General features: G+C 41.9%; 1 long non-coding RNA gene across 1 annotated transcript; it reads right to left on the bottom strand.

The window, feature by feature from the left end:
* Positions 1-680: 680 nt before the first annotated feature.
* On the bottom strand, positions 681-21,054 carry LOC132836955 (uncharacterized). The gene is made up of 3 exons (XR_009647407.1): positions 20,920-21,054; positions 8,489-8,747; positions 681-6,179 (listed from the first exon to the last, which is right to left on the bottom strand). It is a non-coding gene; the product is annotated as an uncharacterized LOC132836955 (long non-coding RNA).
* Positions 21,055-21,403: the final 349 nt, after the last annotated feature.

The following is a 21,403-nucleotide window of genomic DNA, read 5'->3' as shown; positions in this document are numbered from 1 at the left end:
GTCAATTTTCCTGCTCCTCAGATGCTGCCTGACCTGCTGTGCTTTTCCAGCACCACACTCTAGATTCTTCCTAACAGAATATCTTATTCCACTCTTGATTCAGCAGTACATTTTGTAAAAAGAAAATGCAATTTCACTTGACATGATGCAGTTCTGATAAGAAGACTGAGCATGGGAACCTGCTGAAAGAGAGGGAGGTTAATATTCAAATGAAATGTCAGAATGTTCAGGATTTAAGTCAAAAAGATCACGTTTCACAGTTTTTCCTGTTGTGTAATCCCATGAAGCCATTCCATCAGGGAATTACATTAAAGCATACAGTGTAAATCAGCACACAAGACAGTTCCATCTGAAGAATGGAGGGGTCATCTGGCAAAAGGATTGCAATAAACAAATGACTCATAAGCAGCCCTAAACTCTGCATCTCCATAGTGTTTTGTGAATGCATTGAAAATTATAACCAGCAAAGATGTGATGATTCATAACTTTGTATCTACATCTTTAGTCCCTCCTAATCTAAATTATATTCTTCCTCCAGTGGCCTTCGCTGAAGCTAATGTCCTGTAATAATTCTTTTCAGCTGGCAGCTCTTCAGTTACAAACAGAAGCCAATGATATGGATCTTAACACAAATCCTTCAAATGTTCCAAACAATGAAATGCTACTTGTGGTAGGTCATACGTTCTTTATTGACTATAAACTCAATCGTTGTGAAACAGATAATACATGGTGACCACTTTCATTGAAAAAGTTCATTGAAAAGAAGTGTATTGCTCAAACTATTCTCACACTTCTCTAAACGGTGGCTTACATTAGCATCAGCACCTCTTCCATGGATTGCATTGGAATGATACAAAGTTCCAGCCTTCAGGATTCATTTTTTCCCTGGTCCCTGATGCTGTTCTTTTCTTCCTTCGCAGAATAGTCTTTTGTTTCTCCCTTCTCCACCCCGTTCATATACAGTTGTTCTCCTAACCCCAAGAATTTAAGACCTAGGAGCAGGTGTAGGCCAAATTCAAGCCTCCTCTGTCATTTAATATGATCAAGGCTGGTCTTATCTTGACCTCAACTCCAGCTATCCATAACTCTTCAACCCATGATTACTTAAAAATCTGTGTATCACCTCTTTACTCCATTTCCAAGCAGCCATCTCATGCTGGGATAGTGAATTCTACAGAATTGCCATCCTTTGAGAGAATTTATAATCTCTATTTTAAAACTGCTACCACTTATCCTTAAACCATAACATCTTGTTCTAGATTGCCCACAGCAGGAGTTGTATCTCCCAATATTCCCTCTCCCTGCACTTGATTATTTTGTCAGCAACATGGTGGATTTTAGTACACCACTCTCCATATTTCCTTCAGACTGTCTTTAGTTTTCCTGAACTGGATTCTGACACAGTGTCTACTCTTGCAGCCACCACCACATCCTGTTTCTCGCTTCATGTGCTTTTTCCCATGAATGTGAAACCCGATAGTTCAATCTAAAGCATTTATTATTTGTATGTTTATTACACCCATGCGCACCTTCAGCTGGATATTCAGATATAAAGTTTGATATTCCAATGAGTTTCCAACACAAAACTCATCGTGTCTGCAGGTCTCTTGTGTGTATTTTGCAAAATCAGCTTGATAAAGTAATGTTGTTACTTGGGAGCGCTGAAAGGCACAATTAATCTGCCTATTTTCAGTGTCACAGCCAGAATTCATAAGAGATTTTTCCTTTCATTTTATATGTTGCAAAAATCCTTGTGTTCTCCCATTGATTTTGTCCATCAGCATGAAAGCCAGAATATCAGGAGTTAAATTGAAATTTTATGGGATATTGGACACATTGTGTTGTTATTCATGAATAGCCATTAAAGTTGAATCAGGTATAAGACATCTGTTTGGCTTTGATTGGTATATTGTGTGCTGTTCTGGGTGCCACATTAGAGAAATGAACACATTGGAAGAGTGCAGAAGAGATACACAGTAATGGTTCCATGCATGAGAAATTTCAGTTATGATGGCAGACTCGAGATTTGGAACTGCTTTCCTTAGAGAGAAGAAGGCTGTGAGGCGATCTGATAAAGGTTTTCAAAAACATGAGTGGTCTTGATAGCTGCATTGAGCCAAACTGTTCCACTCCTAAAAAGGATGAACAACTAAAGGGGAACAATTTCACATGTTTTGCAACAGGGTCAAATGTGATATGACAAAAAACTTGTTCACTCAGCAGTTAGTTATCAGATGGGATGCATTGCCTGGAAATGTGGTGGAGGGCAGTCAAGATGATATTGGACGACGATTGCAATAGAAATAACATGCAAATGTACAAGGAAAATGTAGGAAATTGGCACGAGATAATGATATTCATTTGAAGAGCTGGTGCAGACACAATGGGCCAAATGACCTCTTTTTGTGGTGTAACACTTCTGGGATTCTCAGCTTCTGTGAAGTAGAAAGATAGAAACAGAAACAGATAAAAGATAGATAAAGCACTCCAGTTGCATGAATAAATCTGTGTCAGTATTGAATGAGAGGGGCAAGTTTCACAAAAGTAACAGAGAATCTCTACAATGTGGAAGCAGGCAATTTGGCCCATCTAGTCTTCACCACCCTTCCGAAGAGTATTCCACCTCCCTACCCTACACCTGTAATTCCCATGGGTAATCCACTGAGTCTACATATCCCTGCATACACTGGGACAATTTAGCATGGCTCATTCATTTTGCCTGCACCTCTTTGCACAGTGTAAGAAAACCAGAGCAGCCAGAGGAAGCCCACAGAGACACAGGGAGAACGTGCACAGTCCAGACAGACAGTTGCTTGATGTTGGAATCGAACCTGAGTAAGTGGTATTGTTAGGTAGCAGTGTTAATCGCTGAGGCACCATGCTGCCCACATGGGAAGTGGGAGTAAAAGTCAGTCACATAAAAGCACTCTATTTGAGAATAGTGTTCCCAATGTTTCTTTTCTGTGGTCTTGCCCTCTTCAGTCACATTTAAAATAGCAGGTGTTCTGCATGATTTTATTTTGGTAAATCAAATCTTGAATTCACTGAAGCTTCTAAGGCTTTATGAACTGTTTCACTGTGCCATTAAAGATTTCTAAAAAGTAATGAGGTGTTGTGGTCAACCCAAGACTTCCGATTAGCCTCGTCAAAGCCAGTCTTGGCTGCTGCATCTTGGCTGTCACCTCAGCTATGTCCAATCCTTGCTTTATTCCACTCCTCTGCTTGCTTTTTATAAAGAGAGAGAAAATCTAAGATTCACAAATAGCTGGTGCTTGGAGAAGTGGATCAAGTTCAAGTGAAGGGACTGCAGACAGGCTGGGGTTTAACTGAATTACAGCTCCCTTGAAACTTGGACAAAAGGGACAGACATCTTTTGCGGTTGAGTCAGGGACAGAGGTGTGAAAAGAGGAGGCTCATGAACAACTGATATTACTGAAAAAAAATCCAGTGAATCCCGACCTTTGCACAATTACCTTAGTCCAATCAAATTGCTGGAAAGATAGCGGAAGCATGATCTTATGATTATCTTGAACCAATGGAAATGCCAGAAGATATCAGAGACTAGATAAGCTAACGAGATGGTCAGAAGAAGGACACAAATTCAGGACAATCAACAAACTGGTGAATATGTCCAAGTCCATTATAATTGACTACAATACAGTGATGATCAGAACTATTTACAGCCAAAGAACTAGAGTCACAAACTTGGAACTGAAACAATTTAAAGCCAGAATATCTGGCCGATCTAAAGATTCCGTGGATAAAAGGTAACAAAACAATTATTTTGAACAATTAACACAAAAAAGTTGACATTATTGTGAAAAAGTCTAAAGACAAATGATTTGCACATCTAAGCACTGCATTTGGTTGAAATAGGCAAGAGGAGAACCTACTAGAATGCCTTAGCACCGGAATATTCAGGTTTTATTGTCTTGACTGTGAGGTTGGAGCCAGGTCTCAGGAAAAAGTTAATTTATTTTTCCTCATTCATTTACCTTTGTCTCAAGTTGCTGGTGCTCACAGATCTTGATGTAATGAATTTGAGGAATAATGTGAAAAATAGCCCTTTCCAAATATTCAAATCTGAACCATTCAAATTGTAGAATACAAAATATATCAGGAGAGTTGGATCTGACTTTTCTCAGCTTTAAAGGCCTATTTACCAAGAGATTACCAGATTTCCATTAACCAGGTGTTGGACACAAGTGCTACACAGTTCCATTGAGAGTAGCTGGGCAGTAAACAGGTATGCATTGCAAGCAATCCCCAGATCACTATCCTAAACTAAAAGCACAGAAGAAACAGCTTTCAGTTTGGAGTTGAAGTTAAACACTCTCAGTCTTGGTGACCAGTGAACAATTGAAAGCTACTTAAATCTCACTTCTGACAAATTTACCAGTGAGGAACATTGATGTCTTAACACAGATCTCTAGTGTAAATGTTGACAGCATAAGCTCCTGTATATTTCACTTTCCACATTGAGGGTTGATCACTGTAAGAGGTCATAAAATCATTGGGAAGTACAGCACAAAATTTGGTCCAACAAGTTCAGCTGACCAGATTGTCTAAATTGTTTAAGTCCCCTTTGCCAATATTTGGCCTATATGCCTCTAAAACCTGCACATACGATCCAGATATCTTTTATATGTTGTAATTGTACGCACCTACACCACTTCCTCTGGCAGCTCATTCCAAACACGCACCTCTCTCTGCGAGAGAAAGTTGTCCCTCAGGTGCTTTTCAAATTGTTCCCCTCTCACCTTAAACCAATGCCCTCTTGTTGCGGACTCTCTACCCTGGGAAAAAGACCTTGGCTATTCACCCTATCCTTGCCCTTCATAATTTTATAAATCTCCAAAAGGTTACCTGTCGGCCTCTGATGTTTCAGGGAAAAAAGCCATAACCTCTCCCTCTAGTTCAAACCCTCCAATCCTGTCAACATCCTTTTCAAGTTTCACATCATCTTTCTTAAAGCAGGGAGATGAGATCTGAATGCAGTTTTTGAAAACTGACCTCACCAATGCCCAGTACAGCCGGTAGTGTGATGTCCCAACTGTGATACTCAATGCACTGACTAATGAAAGTAAGTGTGCCAAACACCTTTTTCACCCTTCTGTGTACCTGTGACTCCACTTTAAAGAAACTATGCTTCTGCTCCCCGAAGTCTCTTTGTTTGGCAACAATCCTTAGAGCCCTCACATTTATCAATTCCATACTGTAGGGAATCTAATCAAGCATTAAACTCCCATCCTCCGCTTCTTGGCCCATTGGCTCATCTGATCAAGGTCCCATTATATTCTCAGATAGCTTTCACTGTCCACTACACCACCCATTTTGCAAACTTAGTAAATAAAATAACTTCAGCAAATACAAGCAAAAAGAGATATGTATGTAATGAGGTTAGAACTGAACACAAGTTATAATGTTGGAATGATATCCATATCTATTCAAAAAAACAAAAGAATTGCAAATACTATAAATCAGAAACAAAAACAGAAGTTGCTGGAAAAGCTTAGCAGGTCTAGCAGCATTAGTTGAGAGAAATCAAAGTTAACATTTTGGGTCCTTCCTCAGACCCTTCTGAGGAAGGGTCATCGGACCTGAAACATTAACTTTGATTTCTCTTCACAGATGCAGCAGACCAGCTGAGCTTTTCCAAAACCTTCCGTTTTTGTATCTGTACCAATTGTTTATTCATGAAAAACAAAAAAAGCACTGGAGATTGTAACATCAAACAATCTCCATTGTACAGTTAAGGACAATCTAGTCACTTTTTTTTTGATTATCTCTAACAATACTGAGAGCAATAAACAGTTGTGCCGCATAGTATGTACTCATGACAATTAGCTGGCTATGTGGAACTTGAAAACATAACAGGTTTATCGCCAAAGTGAAATCAGATACCATGAAAAGTACAGCTCCAACTGCACCAGTCACCTTTGTTCTTGTTCTTGGATGATGAAATAGCACTTCAGCATTGGCTCTCCAGGACATGATCCCAATCAAGGCGCAGTAACAGCAGAGCAGAAACATCTGCCATACTACCTTTGAACACATGCTGAGAAAGATCCAACCCAACCCGACGACCAAGGCAATTAAACTTGCTGCTTGGAGATTCAGAGGCTTGAACCCAAAGGCCCATGTATACAAACAGTGGGCAAGAGCAAACATGGCCCCACCTGAAGTTAAACAGAAGCAAAGTGAGAAACTCTGATAAACAGTGAAGTGCAAGACTGAATTTGAAATGCCTTGTGACATTATTTGTGCTGAAAGGACTACAAATGCAAGTTTTTGTTGTTCTCTGGAAATTTTCTATTCTACACCACCTTCCAATTCAAAAACCAACAGCAACTCTTCCTGACATTCATTCAATTTCCAAATCTGGTTCTACTACCCCATTTGTTCCATGAACTTGATTAAATGGACTTGATTCTTAAAATCTTTTTGCAAGTCCATCAGCTGTCTAACTCTCGTTCTCTGTTACCCCCAATCTGTCTCAAACAAATCCTCAAGTAAATGGATGGTCCAAAGACTTTCTTGATTTAATACAAATTAAACCAGAGAGATTAAAGTAAGGGTAACAGCAGGACTGTCACAATAACTTTCTCTTGGAAAAGGGAAAGAGAATAGGCCAAGGTCTAGATCCTAACCTAGGAGCCCCTGCTTTGTTTAGATGTGTCTTCATCATGTAAAAATAGATTAATGCTTATGCATGATGCTTTCCACTGTTAACTCACTGTTCATGCTCAGAAAAGGGGTACTTGTGTGCAAAATGACACCTGATTCCAATGAAATTGCACCCAGAAATACTGAGCACTTTGTGATGATGCTCCTCCTTTAACAAGGTGATGTTGTCCTTGGTTTATTTTTTAGACGGGTTTTAATGCAGAATTGCCAAGATTCTAGATTTGAAGGGTTTTAGGGCCAATTTGATAATAGCTAACAGATACTGCCTCAGGAAAAAAAGGCTTTCAAGGTTTAAACAAAACACTTGTGCAATGAAAGGGAGTGGTCAGTTCTTCCAGCTCAGCTTTTCTCTGGTTTGGTTTATTTTTGGCAGTCTGGCTATTCACTGAAAGCAGTCAGTCGGGTTTTGAGGCTGCTGGTCCAAATCACAGCTCCATGGAAGAAGGTGTTCCATGCTGAATCTCACTGCCATCTCTCTCTTTCCTGTAAGAACCTGTGTTTTATTTGCCCTTTGTGCCAAGAGGTGTTTGTGGGGATTGTTGCAGGAATTTGGAACAGCATCATTAAGTTGAGATCATCAGTTGTGTTTTTGGATAGATTAAGTTATTCTGTATTCTATTCTGTTTTGTTGGAGTTTCATTTGGTAGTTTTGAAAATAAATTCTGCTTTAGAATATAGAACATTACAATGCAGTACAGGCCCTTTGGTCCTCAATTTTGTACCGACCTGTGGAACCAATCTAAAGCCCATCTAACCTACATTATTCCATTTTCATCCCTATGTTTATCCAATGACCATTTAAATGCCCTTAAAGTTGGCAAGTGTACGACTGTTACAATGTGTTCCATGCCCCTACTACTCCTCTGAGTAAAAAGACTACCTCTGACATCTGTCCCATATCTATTACCCCTCAATTTAAAGCTATGTCGCCTCGTGCGAGCCATCACCTTCCGAGGAAAAAGGCTCTGACTTTCCACCCTATCTAACCCACTGATTATCATGTATGCCTCAATAAAGTCACCTTGAAATCTTCTTCCCTCGAATGAAAACAGCCTCAAGTCCCTCAGCCTTTCCTCCATATCAGGCAATATCCTGGGAAATCGTCTGTGAACCCTTTCCAAAGCTTCCACATCCTTCCTGTAATGTGGTGACCAGAACTGTCTGCATTACTCCAAGTGCAGCCGTACCAGAGTTTTGTACAGCTGCAGCATGACCTTGTGGTTCTGAAACTCAATCCCTGTACCAATAAAAGCTAACACACCATATGCCTTCTTAACAACACTATCAACCTGGATGGCAACTTTCAGGGATCTTTCCACAAGGACACTGAGATCTCTCTGCTCATCTACTCTACTGAAAATCTTACCATTAGCTCAGTACTCTATTCCTGTTGCTCCTTCCAAGTGAATCACCTCACTCTTTTCCGCATTAAACACCATTTGCCACGAATCAGTCCAACTCTGCAGCTTATCTATGTCCTTCTGTAATGTCCAACATCCTTCAGCACGATCCTCAACTCCACAAACTTTAGTGTCATCCATAAATGTACTGACCCATCCTTCGACACTCACCTATGGATTGTGCTAATTTCTTCAAGGGAAAATAATTTCATCTTATGGCTCATTAGGAACCTGACCATGATCTGAAGTCAATGTGATACAAATGACATTGGACTCCAATTCAACAGCTGCTGCCAGTTTGGAGGCAAACACATCACTACTCTGCTGCATGGAACCACCTTCTTGTGTTCTTTAACATAGTTCAACTGCAACAAGATCTAAATTCAAGATAATGTGCTTACCTCCAATGAAAAACTGCTTGTCATCTTTAAGGAGAAATGCATCACCCATCGCTGAACATGTGAGGCCTATAAGTAGTTTTCGATGATTGCGATGATTGTATTGAAATATTTTGCATACAACGAATATGCATAGACTGATGATTGGCAAGATTTTCGTCAATCCGAGCAGCCAAACAGGTGCAGATGATATCAAATGGATGATTGTATAGATGCAGACAGCAATGAAGAAAGGTACCAAATAAGCCAAGTCATTGTCAACCTATATGCCAAACAAACATACACCTGATGACCATCTGGAACATTATGAATCTTTCTAGAATTATCACATGATCTTCTCATGTGTTGAGCCTTGTATTCATATTTGAGTTCTTAATATTTCAGAGTCAAATTTACTCGGGCTTCCATAGCTTAGCCTAGAGAATTGTTAAGTCCAGAATATTCCTAATTTTGTTACCATCTCCAACCCACCACATGATTCCTCTGACCCCTTTGAGCCTATCATCTTCAATGTCTGTTCATTGTTTCTCACACCCAGTTATTTCCTTTCTTGTATTTATCTCCTCTACTTGTTAGCTGGCTTCACGTTTTTTTATTCATTCAGGGGATGTGGCGAGGCTAGCATTTATTTCCCATCCAGAATTGCCAAGAGCATAGTTAAGAGTCAAACACATTGCTGTGGGTCTGGAGTCACATGTAGGCAAGACTAAATGAGGATGACAGTTGTCTTCCCTAAAAGGCATTAGTGAGCCAGATGGATTTTTTCCGAAGTCAACACTGGTTTCGTGGTTATCATTAGACTCTGAATTCCAAACTTTAATTGAATGCAAATGCCACCATTTGCCACAGTGATGTGGTGGCATGTTGGCTCAGTGGTTAGCACAGCTAACAGCATCAGGGACCTGTGTCCTCTACCTATTGATATTCTTGGCTTTTTTGTATCACATGTGGAGTTCCAAATCTTCCTCCATTGCTTAAGGTTCCTTCAAGAAGCTCAAGTACCTCATTGATTCCAAACTCAACTTTTACCTGAAAAACTTTCAACCTGGCATCCTAAATATCCTCAGGAATGAGATGTGGTTGAAGCCTTTTTCCAGTATAGATATGTTAGAGAAGAATCATCACTTGCACCAGATAGTTTTCAAACCTCAAAGTTCTCATCTGTGACTGTGAAAATTGAGACAGTAACATGTACAATTCTGCTCTGTGGTGTGCAAACACACATGTATGAAGGATGTGTGCCATATACCATTTTGATGAGGCAATACAGGGCTATAAAGGTCATATCCAGAATAGGCAGATGATATTAGTCAGCATGCAGCACTGATTTGATGCCAGGATTGCCATTTTTGATCTTGCTGTTCTGGCTAATATCCCCTGTGATGCTGTGCTTTCACAGTGGATATCTTTTGAGGCAGATCTTAATTGAAAGGGAAAACTGAAAAGGGAAACTGAACGGAGCCTTATAGTTTCTCAGGACACCAAGGCTGACATTGGGATGGGAAATGAAAACTACATGGAAGTACACCCTGGAATGAAAACTCAGTGGTGCAGAACAGGCAGGCTGAAGGAGATCCAGAAACCAAGAATAGGCAAGCAGCTGTGAATCGAAGCTCAAATTATGTTGATTCTCGGATTCAGAGTGTAGGTGGTTATTTGACATAATATTTCTTGTTTGCTTTGTTTCACTCTTGTATCATTCTGTAAACTCTATTTGTTTTAAATTGTGGAAATTTGTGGCTTTATTCTTGCAGTGAACAATTTGGAAGATGATGCAGTCATGCTGCATGAAGTGACCTTCTTCAGCACTGGAACAATCCTGTGATTCTGTACTGTTGATGGTGTTGTGGTGACCTCAGAGTACAATAGGATCATGATCAGATGGGCCAATGGGCTAAGGGGTGGCAGATGGAGTTTAATTTAGATGAATGTGAGGTCCTGCATTTTGAAAAGGCAAATCAGGGCAGGACTTATACACTTAATGGTAAGGTCCTGATGAGTGCTGTTGAACAAAGGGATCTTGGAATACAGGTTCACAGTGTGATGATGCTGCTCCTTTAACAAGGTTACTTTGCCCCTGGTTTTATCGAGAGGGGTCATAAAGGCAGAGGGGTTCCAATATGTTGAAAGGCTTTTAAGTTTTTTAAAAAACATTTATACAATGAAAGGGGAGTGGCCAGTTCTCTCAATTCAGGGTTCTTCCTGGTTTGGTTTGGTTGGGTTTTAGCAAGCAGACTGTTTGAAAGCTGCTGGGAAAAAAAAGATTTCCTGATTCAACAGAGGTTTACTGACTGACTCTCTCTGATATCTCTCCTGAAAGATGTCAGAAAGATGTCTCCTGAAAGAACCTATGTTTGATTTTACCATTTTTGCCAAGGAGGTGTTTTTGGGATGTTGCAGGAATTGGAACATCATTATGTTACGATTGGGTTTTCAGATAGGTTAAGTTATTTTATATTCTGTTCTCTATTGTTCATGTTTCATTCATTAATAGATCCCTCCTGGAATATCCACACTACACCTCCTGAAAACAACTAGAAAGGCTAGGGTCTGGGCTACCTTCTTGAAATGTTTTGAGGGGGGCTCACCAGGTCCATAACAATAATTCCTTGAAAATGGAGGCTCAGGTAGATAGGATGGTGAAGAAGGTGTTTAGTATGCTTTCCTTTATGGGCCAGAGTGTTGACTGTAGGAGTCGGGAGGTTTTGTTGCAGCTGTACAGGACATTGGTTAGGCCAGTTTTGGAATACTGTGTGCAATTCTGGTCTTCAGGAAGGATGTGGAACTTGAAAAGTGCAGAAAAGATTTACAAGAATGTTGCCAGGGTTGGAGAGTTTGAGCTATAGGGAGAGGCTGAACAGGTTGGGGCTATTTTTCCTGGACCATCGGAGGCTGAGGTTTATAAAATCATGAGGGGCAGGGATAGGGTAAATAGGCAAGGTTTGTTTCCCTGGTTTGGAGGGCATAGGTTTCGGGTGAGAGGGGAAAATTTACAACGTGCCTAAGAGGCAACGTTTTCACGTAAAGGGGGGTGCATGTATAGAATGAGCTGTCGGAGGAAGTAGAGAAGGCAGGTACAATTACAGCATTTAAAAGGCATCTGGATGTGAATATAAATAGAAAGGGATATGGACCAAATGCTGCAAATGGGACTGGATTAATTTAGGATATCTGGTTGGTGTGGATGAATTGGACCAAAGGGTCTGTTTCTGTGCTGTACATCTCTGTGACTCTGTGACTATTAGCTTCATTGAAATCCTTTCGTGATGGAGCAGGCAAGATGTATAATAGCTCCTAGTGTGCATTCCACTGCTTTGTCAGAGAGGTGCCACACTCTTCATGTCAAGTGAACTTCATTAAGCCTTGTTCTGAACAGAGAGAAGCAGGTGGAGTAGGCATGTAGCTTTGCCAAGTTAGAGATCTACCCTTGTCCTTTTTCTTCCTTTTTCCACCAGTCCTTCCCCACTCTCATCTGCGATTCTTCTGACGCTTTACTTCATTTTAAAATTTCCATTTTTCAGACACCAACTGTCTCCACTTCACTGTGAATGTACAATCCCTCCATCTGCCATGCACATACTCTTCTGCTTCTCCACAGCTTCATAGTAATAATGCCTGAACTAGCCAGCATACTTTTCCTTTGCCCGTCCTCACTTTGAACAACTTGTTTAATTCCTCTCACCTTCTTCAGATCGAAGGGATGGTCATGACCATCTGCATACACCCGTGTTCTGACTGTCTCATTGTTGGATACATGGAACTTCCCTTGTTCAAATCCTATTCAGGCCTCCAACCACAATTCTTCTTTTGGTCTATCAATGACATCGTTGGTGCAGTTTCCCTTTCTCATTTGGAATTGGAAATAATCGTCAATTTCAATTCCAGTTTCCACCCCGCTCTCACCTTGAGATTGGTCATTTTCTGAGTTTACCCTTCTCTTCCTCGACGTCTGTGTTTCTATTTCTGGGGAGAGGCTGCTCACTGATTCCTATTACGAACCCACTGACTCCCACAGTTACCTGGAATATATATTTCTCTCACCCTGCTTCAATAGACAATAGACAATAGGTGCAGGAGTAAGCCATTCTGCCCTTTGAGCCTGCACCACCATTCAATATGATCATGGCTGATGATCCTTAATCAATATCCTGCTCCTGCCTTATCTCCGTAACCCTAGATTCCACAATCCTTGAGAGCTCTATCCAACTCTTTCTTAAATGAATCCAGAGACTGGGCCTCCACTGCCCTCTGGGGCAGAGCATTCCACACACCCACCACTCTCTGGGTGAAGAGGTTTCTCCTCATCTCTGTCCTAAATGGTCTACCCTGTATTTTTAAGCTGTGTCCTCTAGTTCGGCACTCACCCATCACCCTTCCTGAAAGAACACTGGTTTCTCCCAGTTTCTGTCTCCATCACAACTGTTCCGATGATGCCACCATCCTCAGAAATGTCCAGCTCCTTCCTCAAGTGAGGATTCTCCACCACCGTGTTTGACAAGGCTCTTGCTAATTTCTGACCCATTTCCCACACTTCTGTCACCACCCTCTTCCCTCCCAGAACAGTGGTAATATCCACTTAAGTCTTCAGTTATGAACCCAGAACCTCTACATTCAAAAAATCCAAGGCTGCCATTTTCATTATCTTCAGTTGGATGTCATGATCAGACACATTTTCACCTTGCCTCCTTTGTCAACATTTCACAGGGACCATTCCCTCCAGACAGTCTGGTCCATTCCTCCTCCACTCCCAAAACCTTCCCAAATCCGCCATTGCACCTTCGCCATGCAATTGCAGAAGGTATAATACTTGGCTGTTTAACTCGCCCCTCATCACAGTCCAAGGCCCCAGACAGACCCTCCAGATGAAGCAGCGATTTACCTGCTCTTCATTCAATCTAGGTGAAAGTGAGTACTGCAGATGCTGGAGATTAGTGCCAAGAGTGTGGTGCTGAAAAAGCAGAGCAGGTCAGGCAGCATCCAAGGAGGAGGAAAATTGATGTTTCGGGCAAAAGCCCTTCAACAGGAATGAGGCTGGAAGCCTCAGGGTTGGAGAGATAAATGGGAGGGGGTGGGGCTGGGGGGAAGGTAGCTGAGAGTGCAATAGTTGGATGGAGGTGACAGTGAAGGTGATAGGTCAGAGGGCTGGGTGGAGCAAATAGGTGGGAAGGAAGATGGACAAAAGGGACGGGTCATGAGGATGGTACTAAGCTGGCAGGTTGGAACTGGGGTAAGGTGGGGGGAGGGGAAATGAGGAAACTAGTGAAATCCACATTGATGCCCAGGTGTTGGAGGGTCTCAAGGCAGAAGATGAGGCATTCTTTCTCCAGGCATCGGGTGGTGAGCGAGTGGCAGTGGAGGAGGCCCAGTACCTGCATGCCCTTGGCAGAGTGGGAGGAGAAGTTAAAGTGTTCGGCCATGAGGCGGTGGGGTTGATTGGTGCGAAGATGTTCTCTGAAGTTCTGCAAGTAGGCAGAATGTAGAGGAGACTGCATTGGGAGCAACAGATACAGTAAGTGACATGTGTGGAAGTGTAGGTGAAAGTTTGGTGGATGTGGAAGGCTCCTTTGGGGCCTTTGGACGGAGGTGAGGGATGTGGTGTGGGCGTAGATTTTGCAATTCCTGCGGTGGCAGGGGAAGGTGCTGGGAGGGGAGGGTGGGTTGTCACGGGGTGTGGACCTTACAAGGTAGTCGCAGAGGGAACGGCCTTTACAGAAAGCGGATAGGGGTGAGGAGGGAAATATATCTCTGGTGGTGGGGTTTGTTTTTAGATAGCGGAAATGGCGAAGGATGCTGCAATGTATACGGATGTAAGGCTGGAGCTGGGAGTTGGGGCAGAGACTGTAACTGGAGTGGGCGGTTTCCAACACATGTTTGCAATTTCCAACTTGTGACTCTTCAGAAGAACTGAAAGCAACTTGGAGAAAATGATATTTATGCTAAAGTAGAGGATGAGGTCGTTGGCTAAGCAGTTAGCTGAAGACTGAGCTCGGAGAAAGAGAAAATTACAAAATGGATACACTGACAAGGGCATTATTGATGTTAAGCCTGGACAGAAGAGAAGCTGGGAGAAAGTAAGGACTGCAGATGCTGGAGATCAGAGTTTAAAAATGTGTTGCAGTAGGTCAGGCAGCATTAAAGGAACAGGAGAATCGACGTTTCGGGCATAAGCCCTTCTTCACGAATGAAGAAGCAGAAGAGAAGCAGAACAAGTGAGAATGAGAATTGACAGTAGGGGGAAACCAGTTGGCTGTCCTGAAAGCAACCCATGTCATGCAGGACTGGGTGCCTTGGAGGTAAGAAACGTGAGGGATGGAGTCTTAAATAAATCTAGTCCCATTTGCCAACATTTGATCCATATCCTTTCCCATCCTTCCTAATCATTTACCCGTCCAGTTACCTTTTAAATGCTGACATTGTGCCAGCCTCCATCACTTTCTCTGGCAGCTCATTCCAGAAATGAACCACCTTCTATATGAAAAGTTGCTCCATCGGTCCCTTTTAAAGCTTGGGGATTTTTGTTCGGGTACACGATCTGATCTCAGACATGTTTACCCTAAATACAGAAATGATGTACTCATACTTGTCCATTTTATGGAGAAAATTACATTCATCATATGCACACAAACATTTGTGCCTAAACTGTTGTCCATTGCACTCTCACTTTGCTGTATCATTTGTACAACTGCACTGAAAAGCCTGTCTACTAACAAGGGAAAGAAGACCATAGTAGAAAACCAGTTTTAAACCAACAGATTTCAGGATACTAAATATGCACTGAAGAGGAATGTTCTAATTCTATAGTGTGAAATAGACTCGTTGAGGAAAATAAATAGAATGAGCTTATTTTTCTTGTTATACCTACCGTAGGGTGGGGTGGCATCATTGTGTAAAAAGGCTATGTGCTGCCTGTTTGTCTGGATTCCAGGATATGCCGGAGCTAAATTATTTTCTGTTCAGTTCAGCTTCCAGAGAACACGATGTGGCCAGCTGAGGTTTCACGCTGACATTGTTCGCCATTATTATGCAAATTCGTGAATCTTTTAATCTTTCAGTGATGTGAAACTGAGTCCACCGGTTGAACTTGAGAGGAAAAGGTTATGTTTGTCTCAAATCAGATGTGTTTTCCATGTGTCACATGAGCAGGTTATTTGGCAGTAGCCCAAGCCAGGCAGAGCCTGATGGTGACACTCACAACACTTCCACCGGAAACTGGGTGTGCTTTCTACATCAGATTTTTACTTGGGGGATTGGTTTCTCAATTCAGTTTTCAACAGCAACAAAAGCTAATGGTTTCACCCTTCTGAAATGAGTGTTTCTTCTGATGTTATTTACACTGAAAACACTTAATTATGCAAGTCTATAACTGGTAACTTTGATTGCAACTTTTTTGGATATGGGATTACCTGGCATCATGCAGTGTGATGCCTGCAGATTTTGTTTGTTATTCTGATGAAAGAATAGATTTGAGTGATCCTTTAATGCTCTCCCTCAGTCACATGGAGTTCATGTACAGCAAAGATCTTACTTGTCTTTGACCTGATTAGCTCCTGATTAAGCATCACCTCAATTTTTTAAATACATGTTCTGGTTTTCAAATCCTCTTTCATTGTGCCTCTGGCTTTGTCTGTCCTTAACCTGACTTTCTGATAGAAAAATGTTCCCCTTCCATTCTAGCCTCTTTGAACTTCTCTGACTTTACTTGCTCACTAGTGGTCCCGTTCCTTCCACTGCCATGGATCTATAGAATTCCCTCACAAAGCCTCTCCAGCATTTCATCTGAATAATGCTGCTTTGTTGATGTATTTTTAAAAGTGTGTTGACCTGAGAATGCAAATGCACCACCTTCCCTATACCTGCAGTGTTGTCAGGAAAGGAATTAAACAATTTTGACCCATTGATAATGACCCATGATATATTTCCAAATTAGGAACTTTACATGTAATTCTAAAGGTGCCTGTTAAATTGCCATATAATAGATTTGCTGACAAATTTAGAGCTCATGGATTGAAAGAAAACTGAGCAACATGAACACAAGATTGGCAGATTGACAAGAGAACACAGAAAAAAAAATGTCTTTTGGACAGGAAGAGAGTTTACAGTGGAGCTCCTTTTGATTTGGCTTTAAAAACCTTGTCTTATGCACAGTTTCAAAATTTGTAAAGGATCCGTCATTATTATTTTCTGATATGAGGGTGGCACGATAGCCTAGTGATTAGCACTGCTGCCTCACAGTGCCAGGGAGTGGGTTCAATTCTAGCTTTGGGTTTCTGTATGGAGTAAGCACATTCTACCTGTGTCTGCTTGGGCTTTCACTGGGTTCTCTGGTACTCTTCCAGGGAACAAATGTGTGCAGGTTTGGTAGATTGGCTGGGAGAAATTATCCCATATCATCCAGGGATGTGTCAGCTAGGTAGATTAGCCAGTGCAGGGTTACAGGAAGAAGGTCCGGAGTTTGGATCTGGTTGGGATGCTCTTTGGAGGGTTTGTGCAGACTGAATGGGCTGCATGGCCTCTTCCTGTGCTGTAAGGATTCTATGATTTGAAGAAGGTCCCTCGATATCACCTGGTCTCTGGAGTAATCATCTAGTGATAAAATCCTCCTATTGCTGCCTCCCTTGTTGCATTCTCTGTTGATTAACCTCTTCTTGAATCCTGTTAACGCATGGCCAGCCAACAACTTCCTCTTTCCTTTGATGGCTTCATCCTTTTATCCTTTCCTTATTGATATTCTTGGCTTTGTTGTCTCCCAAGTGGAGATCCAAATCTTCCCCCATTGCTTAAGGTTCCCTCAAGAAACTCAAACACCTCCTCGATTCCAAACTTAACATCTACCTGAAAAATGTTCAACAATGTCAAAATCCTGAGTACTCCCAGACACGAGGTGTGATTGAAGACTTTTTCCAGTACGTCAATGTTAGACAAGATTCAAGTAAAAACATCTTGCATGGGGTAACATCTGCACCTCTAAGTTCTCATTTGTGGCTGTGAAATTTGAGACAGTAGCACTTGCAATATTGCTGTTTGGTGTGCAAACACACATGTATGAGGGACTCTGTGCCAGACACCATGTTGGCGAGGCAATACAGGGCTGTGAATGCAATATCCAGAATATGCAGATGATGTTAGCATCCAACAATGATTTGATGCCATGATTACCATTTTTTAATCTTGCCACTCTAGCCATGCTTTCAAAGTGAATATCTTTAGAGACAGATCCTAATTGAAAGGGAAAACTAAAAAGGGAAACTGAGAAATGGAACTGAGCCATCCAGCTTCTCAGGACATGAAGGCTCAGATGGAGATGGATAATGGAAACAGCCTGGACCCATCTTAAAGGTCACAGAATAAAAACTCAGATGATTGACCTCATGGTGAAGTACAAGCAGACTGAAGAAGACTAATGTTGGATCCAGAATCCAAGGATAGGTAACCAGCTGTGAACCAAACTTCAGTTATATTGATTCGAGGATTTAGAGTGCAGGTGGTTATCCGACACAGTATTTCATGTTTGTTTTGGTTCACTCTTTTGTCTTACTGTGAACATTATTTTGTTTTAACTTGTTGATTTTGTGGCTTCGTTCTTGCAATAAATAATTTGGACAGCCGTCATGCTGCATTGAATGGCCTTCTTCAGCACTGTAACAATCCTGTGATTCTGTACTGTTGATGGTGTTGTGGTGACTGTTATCTCTATCAAATTCCTTTTGTGATGGAGCAGGCAAGATGTGTAACCTCTCCGAGTTTACATTCCACTGCTTTGTCAGAGAGAGATGCCACGCTTTGTTCTGAACAGAGAGAGGCAGGTGGAGTATGCATGTGGCTTTTCCAAGATAAAGACCTTCCCTTGCTCTCTTCTCTCCTTTCTCTCCATGTCCTCCAATCTTTCCTCTTTCACATTCATGATTGTTCTGATGCTTTACGTGATTTCAAAATTTCCAGTTTATGGGCAACAGCTAACTCCTGTTCACCATGTATGTGTAGTCCCTTGACACTTCCGTCCACCATCCACATAGTCTTAGGCTTCTCCACAGCTTCATAGTAGTAAAGCCTGAACCATCCACCATCATTCTCCTTTGCCTGTCCTCACTTTGAACAACTTGTTTAATTCCTCTCACCTTCTTCAGATCAAAGGGGTGGCCATGACCATCTGCATACCCCACTGTCTCATTGTGGGGTACATGGAACTTCCCTTGTTCAAATCCTATTCAGGCCTCCAACTGCAACTCTTCTTTTGGTCTATCAATGGACAACAGACAATAGGTGCAGGAGTAGGCCATTCAGCCCTTTGAGCCAGCACCACCATTCATTATGATCATGGCTGATCATCCTCAATTGGTATTCTGTTCTTGCCTTATCCCCATAACCCTTAATTCCACTATCTCTAAGAGCTCTATCCATCTCTTGCTTGAAAGTATTCTGAGACTTGGCCTCCACTGCCTTCTGGGGCAGAGCATTCCATATGTCCACTACTCTATGAGTGAAGAAGTTTCTTCTCAACTCAGTTCTAAATGGCCTAGCCCTTAATTTAAACTGTGTCCTCTGGTTCTGGACTCACCCATCAGCGTAAACATGCTTCCTGCCTCCAGAGTGTCCAATCTATTAATAATTTTATATGTCTCAATTAGATCCCCTCTCCTCCTTCTAAACTCAAGTGTATCAATGGCATCATTGATGCAGATTCCCTTTCTCGTTTGGAATTGGAAATAATTGTCAATCTCATTTCCAGTTTCCACCCTGCTCTCACCTTGAGATTGCTCATTTTCTGAGTCCACCCTTCCCTTCCTCGACGTCTGTGTTTCTATTTCTGGGGAGAGGCTGCTCACTGATTCCTATTATGAACCCACTGACTCCCACAGTTACCTGAACATACATTCCTCACACCCTGCTTCCTGAAAGAACACTGGCTTCTCCCAGTTTCTCTATCTGCATCACAACTGTTCTGATGATGCCACCATCCACGCGGGGGCCTCAGAAATGTCCAGCTCCTTCCTCAAGTGAGGATTCTCCACTACCGTGTTTGACAAGGCTCTTGCTGTTGTCTGACCCATTTCCCACACTTCTGCCACCACTCTCTTCCCTCCCAGAACAGTGATAATGTCCACCCAAGTCTTCACTTATGACCCCAGAACCTCCACATTCAAAAAATCCAAGGCTGCCATTTTCATTATCTTTGGCGGGATGCCATGATCAAACACATTTTCACCTTGCCTCCTTTGTCAACATTTCACAGGGACCATTCCCTCCAGACAGTCTGGTCCATTCCTTCTCCACTCTCAAAACCTTCCCAAACTCCCATTGCACCTTCGCTATGCAATTGCAGAAAATGTAACACTTGCCTGGTTAACTCGCCCCTCATCACAGTCCAAGGCCCCAGACAGACCCTCCAGATGAAGCAGCGATTTACTTGCTCTTCATTCAATCTAGTTTACTGTATTCGCTGTTCACAGTGTGATCTCCTCTACATGGGGGAGATGAAGCACAGGTTTCATAGAACACCTACTTTCTGTTGGTGAAAATGACCCTGAGCTTCCAGTTGCCTGCTACTTCAACACATCACTGTGTTCCCACACCAAATGTTTCTATCTCAGTGTTCCAGTGACTTTCAGCACAAGCCTGAAGAAGAGCATCTCATTTTCAACCAAGGAGCCTGCAACCTCCAGGATTTGATATCGAGCACAATAACTTGGAAGTCTGATTCCATCCCTCATTTTTCTTACCTCCGTGGCATCCTATCCTGCCTGATGAGTCACCAGTTGGAAACATAAACTCTGCTTTGTCCCCACTCATGCTGCCATGCCTGATAAGTTTCGACAACAATTTCTGTTTTTATTTGAAATCTCCAGCATCTGCAGTCTTTTGTTTTACTCAATAAATCTTCTGTGTCGTTCAGGCCATCGCAGTTGTGCACAAGTGGGCTTGAGCGACACCACATTGAAATGCCTCATTGATTGCATTCAGTAGTGGAGAGTAAATTTCCAGATTTTCCTCAGTTTCTTCCCTAAGTTTTTGCCTTCCACAGTGCTTATTCCATGTGATTGATGACATTGGTTGATGTGAAAATTCACCATCAGCAGGGAGCCTCACACAATCAATCCTGAAAGTGTGGGTGCACACTTTGGGATTTTCTGTTCAGGTAATCGAACTGGTCTAAGACATGTTTACCCCATATACACAGATAATGTACTTGTAAATTCTATGAAGAAACCTACAAACACTTGTGCTTCAGCAGTTGTCGGATTAACACTCACACATTGCTCTATCAGACTTTTGCAATTGTATAGAAGACCATAGGAGAAAACCATTGTTTTCAACCAGCAGCTTTCAGGATACTTTTGTGCAAATATGCACTGAGGCAGAACACTATGCTTCTACAGCGTGACTTACACTAATCAAGGAAAATAAAGAGAACAAACTTATTTTTCTTGTTTACCTACCGTAGGATGAAGTGGCATTATTGTGTGAAAGAGCTGTATGCTGTGTGTTTCTCTGGATTCCGAAATATGTCGGAGCTGAACTGTTTTGTTTCTTTGTTCTTCACTTGGTTTTTCTGAAACATGGGTGTGGTCAGCAAATGTTTCACACTGGCTGATGCTGATAGTGATGTGTAACTTTATTAATCTTTAAATGTTTCAGGGATGTGAAACTGGTTCCACCAGTTGAATTTGAGAGGGAAAGTTTATGTTGGTTTCAAATAGGAGACAATTTACCTTGAAAATGGAGTTGCAGGGAGACAGGGTAGTGAAGATGGCATTTGGTACACGTCTTTATTGGTCACTGCGTTAATAATTAGGAGCATAATAGTTGAGAGGTCGTTTTGGTGCTGTACAGGACATCAGTTAGCACTGTTTTGGAATACTGTGTTCATTTCTGGTCTCCCTGCTATAGGAAAGATGTTGTGAAACTTGAAAGGGTTCAGAA

Source organism: Hemiscyllium ocellatum, chromosome 48 (assembly GCF_020745735.1).
Source record: "Hemiscyllium ocellatum isolate sHemOce1 chromosome 48, sHemOce1.pat.X.cur, whole genome shotgun sequence".
NCBI classification, from domain to species: domain Eukaryota; kingdom Metazoa; phylum Chordata; class Chondrichthyes; order Orectolobiformes; family Hemiscylliidae; genus Hemiscyllium; species Hemiscyllium ocellatum.
Note: the sequence above shows the minus strand (reverse complement) of the source record. Positions and strands in the feature narration are given on the sequence as shown.